The sequence below is a fragment of the Adiantum capillus-veneris genome, chromosome 16 (genome assembly GCF_014529385.1).
Source record: "Adiantum capillus-veneris isolate H3 chromosome 16, ASM1452938v2, whole genome shotgun sequence".
Lineage (NCBI taxonomy): Eukaryota > Viridiplantae > Streptophyta > Polypodiopsida > Polypodiales > Pteridaceae > Adiantum > Adiantum capillus-veneris.
Window position 1 is genome coordinate 43,550,947 of NC_140946.1, and position 7,696 is coordinate 43,558,642.

Below are 7,696 nucleotides of genomic sequence, written 5' to 3' on the forward strand. Positions count from 1 at the left end.
GCACCATCAGACCACACCCAATGTTACTTAGGAGTGACACCCTCTTGTTGTAACCAGTCATGGTGTAGCATGAAGCAGTGTTGCACGAACAACGTGTCATGCACCTTGTCATCTGATATGAAGAAGTGGATGGTTTTGACTACCTCCCCTGCCCTGCGGTAGTATGTTATGTGTACAAAAATGGTTACTTGACTAGAGTGCCAATGCATTGACTGAATCTCATTTTGTTCCTTGAAGGCATAATTCTCTGCAAAATCAACAACTGACACGACGACATCTTCCGAAAACCGAAGAAGGCAATCCTTGAATTGTTGTCCTTGCCATCGAGCCACATAGTTATGAGTGATAAAGAGCTCCAACTTGGTCTTCAAGAGTTGAAGAAACTCCCAACACTACATTTCTTTGTGCAAAAGATCTTTTCTTTTGTTACTGTTTCCATGCTTGTCTTGAGCTTGTACATATCCAAATACTTTCACATTAATACTATTACCTGGCTTTGCTGTCTCCAAGAAGCATAATTCCAACGTATTCACTTCACATGTCAAACACTCTCCCATCAGGCATTCCCTTCTATGGAAAACTGCATCTGCGGGCTTTGGACAGAGAACAGACTCCCACATATGTGTGACACCTTTGAACGTGTGATGTGAAGCCAAGCAACCCTTGCTAATGTTCTCACCTGGGGCACAGATACTGCATATATAGTCACAACCTGCTCTATGCAACCCAAAAGCACGAGAGCGCATGTGGTTCAGTGTGTCCTTCAAAAAAGACATTTGCACATGGTATTCGCAACAGCATGTGTATCTATCCTTTAGCCGCCTACAAAAGAATGGATTCAACATCTCAAACATTCTCAGGCCAATCTTGCAATCTCGATGTTTTTCCTTGAATATACGAAAGAACTCAACCTGCAACATCCAAATGATGATCAGTATTCAAATTGCTAACTAGGACATCCAGAAATTTCATGAAAACAAATCATAGTAACAATCAACATCCTAATGTGCATGCAACAATGTATGTTAACTAGCATAAAGAGTGTTAGCTAGCATATATCTTGTGTTTACCAGGTAACTCTGTATGCTAGGTAGAGCACAAGGCATGCTAACTAGCACAGACCATCAACTAACTAGCATACTCATTAGGACACCCATCATGTTGTTGAGCATACTAGGTGTTAACTAGCAGAAATTATGTTAATTAGCATACATCTTGTGTGACTAGCTAGCTCTGTATGCTAGGTAGAACACAAGGCATGCTAACTAGCATACTCCATATGCTAACTAGCATACCCAGCCCAGCTGCTAGTTCTAACTAGCATAACCCTTGTCTTAAATAGCATACCCATCATGCTAGTGAGCATACTAGTTGTTAATTAGCATAAATGGTGTTAACTTGCATACTTTTTGTGTTGTTCAACTAACTCTGTATGCTATTTAGAACTCAAGGCCTGGTAACTAGCACCCTCCATATGCTACCTAGCAAACTCCATGTGCTAACTAGCATATTCACTTTCTGTTAGACAACGTACTTATCATGCAATTGAGCATACTAGGTATGTAACTAGCATACTAGGTATGTTAATTACCATACCACGTATGTTAATTAGCATACATATTGTGTTAACCAACTAGCTCTGTATGCTATTTAGGACCCAACGCATACTAACTAGCATACTCCATATGCTAACTAGCACAATCCATATGCTAACTAGCACAGTCTGTATGCTAACTATCATACTCACTATGCTAACTAGTATACGCATTAGGACACCCATCATGCTATTGAGCATAATAGGTGCTAACTAGCATAATGGTGTTAATAGCATACATCTTTTGCTGACTATCTAACTTTATATGCTAGGTAGAACACAAGGCATGCTAACTAGCATACTTCTTATGCCAACCAGCATACTCCATATGCTTACTATCATACGCAGCCCAACTGCTAGTTCTAACTAGCATAACCCTTGTCTTAAATAGCATACCCATCATGCTAGTGAGCATACTAGGTGTTAACTAGCATAAGTGGCGTTAACTTGCATACCTTTTGGGTTGACCAAATAACTCTATATGCTATTTAGAATTGAAGGCCTGCTAACTAGCATACTCCGTATGCTACCTAGCAAACTCCATATGCTAACTAGCATAATCAATTTCTATTAGACAATGTATTTATCACGCAATTGAGCATACTAGGTATGTAACTAGCACACTAGGTTTGTTAACTAGCATACTAGGTATGTTAATTATCATACATATTGTGTTAAGCAACTAGCCCTGTATGCTATTTAGAACCCAAGACATGCTAACTAGCATACTCCATATGCTAACTAGCATAGTCAATATGCTAACCAACACAGTCCATATGCTAACTAGCAAAAGTCTACACATCATTATGCTATTGATCAGTATATACAAGTTACTAAGCACTAGAGATGGAATGCATAAAATGCATAAGTTATGTACAAGTAGTTGATTGATCACCTGAGGCTCGTCTACGAGGTGCACTAGGTGTTCTATGTACCTTTTTCTCCCCATCCTCTTTCGACAAACATCCTTCTTGTTCAGTGAAACGCGAGTCTCCACTTTCCAAAATGTGTAGACCAATTCCTTAATTTCATTTGTGATAGGGCTATGATGGTGTTGCTTGTGACATGCAACCAATGAAAACAATTGACCATCAACATCGGGCTTCGCCTGTCGTGATCTCGCCTTGTGCAAGGTGCGACGATTGACATTTAGGACCCTGGCAATTTTTGCAATAGGCATGTTTTCCTTTGAATTCAACATCATCTGCAATGCTGCATTCTTCAAAAAAAATTCCTCATTGGGACCTGGCTTCTTGACGGTAGCCAGTGTGCTACGGACATTGGAGACAATTGCGGTCTGTACAATAGCCTCCTCCTCGAAAGACTCATCATGGATTGCCTGAACATGTGGATGTTGAGCAACAAGATTCCAGATTTCCCACTTTGCTGCGGTACTAAAACCTTCAGTCCTACTCTTGAAGGCTCTCACAATCTCAAAGGAGATTTTCTTTCTCTCCTCATCGTTGAGGGCATGATGTTGTCACTCAAATTTCATTTGTTTTTGCTCCCGTTGTTTCCTCTTTCTTACTCTCTCATATTCCCTGATTACAGAAAGAGCTGGATCTTGGGAGTTGTAATTCATTGCCTGTAGTGGCTCTCTTCTGCTTTTTCTTAAAACTGTAGACGTGCATAATATGTTACTTACTTAAAATCACTTAAATGTATAGTTGTCAACACTTGATGTTTTAATACACACATACTATGAACAAATGCCCTCACAAAACTAAAGATGTGACCAACAAAACCAATGACTTCATTTGGAGTGGGTGGACTACACATAAGTTTTGCTTACCATCAAATTACAGTACGGCTCCATTTTCAGCATTGGAGCTAGTGGCAATAATGTTGGCTGCTAGGTCTGTGTCAGAACAAGAGAAAGAGCTCAGCTTTGACAACTAATCTCTTATGCAGGATTCTCGGCGTAAGGAACGAAAGAGAGAGAGAGAGAGAGAGAGAGAGAGAGAGAGAGAGAGAGAGAGAGAAAGACTCAGCAAACCACCTGCTAGTCTGTGTGTGTGTGTGTGTGTGTGTGTGTGTGTGTGTGTGTGTGTGTGTGAGTGAGAGAGAGAGAGAGAGAGAGAGAGAGAGAGAGAGAGAGAGACTCCTCGATCGTCTTCAGTGACTGAAAATAGAAGCACATGAGGAGGGAAAATAATTTTTTTATGGAACATTTGAGATTCAAAGGACTTGCCCATCCGTTTTCAGTATATGCTAACAAGCACAAGTAACTAGCACTATCCGGGACAACATATTCAGTGACACATTAACATGCTTCTACCCATATATATTTTTAACCCAAAAGTAAGATAAATTAGTTTGGTGTCAACCAGCATGTACAATATCAATAGATTTCGACATCAACCAGTTCACGCCAAAACCTTGCAATGCCTAATATAGTCAAAGTATTATTGTTTGTTTAAACAATACAGGAGGTCTAACACCCTCCAATAAAACCTTCAGATACCTAGATCACATTGTAGGTCAGCAAGAAAAACCAACGGCTGTATTCCATAAAAATTAATACCATGATCCATGGCAAAGTAGGGGGGAAAACACCTAGCCAGTAGATCCACACTGGAGTACAGCTCAAGAAAAAACCAAAGCTGAAAGCCTAGCAGAATATGGTTTGGTGCACAGCCATTAAGTAAACCCTATGCAACCATATACTATCGATTTTAATGTTTGTTAATCCCAACAGATTTATTCAAATGCCACAGTCGATAATCATTTAATGCATACATCAACGTTGTAACATGTTCATGGAAAAAGAAAGAGAAGAGACCATTATATATGTTTTTAATAACCACACCAATACGACATCAACCTGAGTAGTTGAGTTAAACCCAGTGAGCTCCAAAATGTAAGAATACGAAGCAGCACACACCCACAACCCACCAAAATTTGTAGTGCAGTGGTAAAGTTGGAAATAGAACACAAAGCTAAGCCATTTCATGATATACACGCATTTGTAAAGCAAGGCTAAGTGAGGGGGACGAGTCACCCTCACCTTACTATAGCAGTTTGAGTCGGTCAAATATGGAAGGCATCATTAGCAAGCTTAGTCTGTAAAATCCACAAAGCATCTTGATGATCCGGCTGTGTCATACCATCATCATGCTAGTCTGTCTCTAAGGCCAAGGTGTAGGGGAGATAGAGAGAGTGTAAGAGTAGGGAGCAAGAAATAGCTAGACAAACAATGGTGTAAATTCACTTCACGCTCAGGATTACTGTTAGCCTATGAGGATTTGTTGCATCTCTTGTGTGAACAATCTCTTCCACCTAGAAAAGTGTCATGTGTCAATGACCCATGTGAAGAACCCCTTACCACCCATGTGTAAAGAAAATCCACTTCTATTTGTGCATAGGCATCCACATCTTGTGTTCATATGTCAAAAGGTTGTCTCTTTTGTATAAGCCTATATAGAGGCACATTCTGCTGAATAAATGTAAGTCTATCATTTGCAATTATACTCTATATCGTATTGTGCAATAGTTTCTCTCTCAAGCTCTACACTATTCTCTTCAAGCATGCCATTAGCATGAATGGCACACTAACCTATCCTCCTTAACCTAACAACTGGTATCAGAGCTATTCCTAGATTAGCATCTCCTAATCTAATTAGATCCTAGGCATCCCCTTCTATGCTAGATTTTGTGAGTCCCCTCTTTGCTCACAAAGTTAATTCAATTTCTACGTATTTGCATTTAGATTAGCACTAATCTATTTGCTAATTTCTCTTGTCTTGGGCAAGTTCATGGCTTAATGTCCAGAGCCACTACCCTTACATGAGTGACTACAATAGGTTTTTTCAAAAGCTCAACTAGTATGCATTATGGTCTAATCTTGTTCCATGCACTCATTGTTTGCTGCAATTGAGTCCCATTGGTTCAATTTAAGTCAATTTGTGCTATTCAAAATCTTCATTAGGATCCATTTTTACTCAACTTTGCATGGTTTTTTTTTGCTTGAATTGCGTGGATTTTGCTTGATTTTTTCATTCGCAATCAAAAGCCCCATTTTAATTTTGTAATTGTGTGTTTCAATTGTGCTGTGCAAAATTCTTCAAAGGCCTGCTTAACCTCTGGATTTGGAGGAAATTATCTCTCCTAATCATTGTGTGTGTGTGTGTGTGTGTGTGTGTGTGTGTGTGTGTGTGTGTGTGTGTGTGTGTACTTCTTTTTTGTTGTGTGTAGAAATCACTCCCCACACCTCATAAAGTTTTTGGTGAACCAAATTAAAGCAGGTGGAGCCTGGTTGTTCTTGGGTGACGGATGCAAATGTCCATTGTCCAACACACACGCGTCGTCTGCCTCTTGTTCACGCTGGCACTCTGCCTACTCATGATGTGGCCTCAGTGACTGCATCCGTTGTACCCTTTACACATGAAAGCTTCCTGGGGCCCACTTCCTACCCTCTTGCTGCTTCATCAATTGACAAAACCCCCTCCTCTTGAGTCAGAGTCTTGAAAGTGGACACCTTAAGGCTTGCCCTTGGGGCTGCTCACGAGGCACCGCCAGTCATCACCATGCAAGGTTCAACCAAAACGCGCGCGCACACACACACACACACAAGCTTCATGAAGCCTTTGGGTGCTTCCACGAGACTTCTTGCGTGCTCAACAGGGTTGGCCACCCTCGTTTATAAGTGACACGGGGTGTCACTCGAGGGATCGACGGCGGGGAGCACGATCGGCAAGGCGAGGGGCTTTAGGCCGTTGGATCGACGCGCCCAGAGCGGGCAGGTTTTTATATTGTTAAAGGCGCATTGGTTGCATGGAGGCGCGTTAGGCGAGACGGTTGAGGTCTGCGAGTGGGTGGGAAGGGGTCGCGAGCTCGAGGCGGGAGTGGGACAGGCAGCGCGAATTTTTTTTCCCAGCCAGATTTGATCCAACGGTGGGATGCACTCGGGCCGTTGATCCCTCGAGTGCACCCCGTGTGCTTTATCAACAAGGGTTGGCCACCTCGCTTGCACATATGGCTTGCGACCCCGACCTCTACCTGCCGCCCCACCACCCTCGGCCTACAGACAACTCGTCAGCACCCTCATCATTACTACTCAGGCCCGCTCGTACAGGCTGTAAGTTTTAAAGCGTTTTTTAAATAAAGAAAACTTTTATCAAGGAGGTCGTTCCAACACCAACCAAACAGACTAAGAGGAGCTTCACATTGGTTATGAAAAAATTCTTTCAACCAATTTTGGTGCTAGAAGATAGTTTCTTTTGTACATTGAATGACATTGTTGAAGTGTAAACACTATTTTTTATCAAATCCATTACACTGTCACACAAAAGGCAAAATAGCGCAATGTATGCTTGTTATGAAGATCTCTCTCTCTCTCTCTCTCTCTCTCTCTCTCTCTCTCTCTCTCTCTCTCTCTCTCTCTCTGCACCCATCTAACTAACATCCATCAGTGTATGTAGTACTCGTGCACAAGAGCACTATGCACACACGGGTTTATAGACAATGCTTAGAGGATACGTGTATGGTAAGACCACCCATATTGATGCGCACCCACACGAGTACTACACATGATATATATGTGTACTACTTTATTCTCCATGGAGATTGCATCTTTGTCAGAACAGACCAACAACAAGAATGAAGAAAATTAACATCAACATGCAGATGATTTTGAAAGAACGATGCAAATGAAGCTCGGGACATTAAGACGAAGGGACATATATTGGGGGACATTCTCCAACATATTCCAAATAATTTAAAAATCCTTTTGCACATCATAAATAATGAGGGTTTTTTTCCCACGTGGTTTTTCCCTCCATTGTACATATATATGCATTTATGTTCCTTTTGCTTTTTTTTCACATTTTGTAATTGGATCAAAACAAGGACAACAGCATCATCAACATTTTGGCTACTACAACAACAACCTATGGCAAAGTACCAAAAACAAAGTACAACACCTTTTGCAAATTTGTGTGGGGGAGAAAATCCTCCAACCAACCAACAACAAATGAAATGCGGTTCAGCATTCTCTCAATTGTACCTTACCCTCTATTTGTGCCAGGGGATGCTTGTGTGTGCCTACACCCTGATGTTTTGTATGCCTACACCCTTTGTGTCTAAGGAAGGCAAATTTGTGTT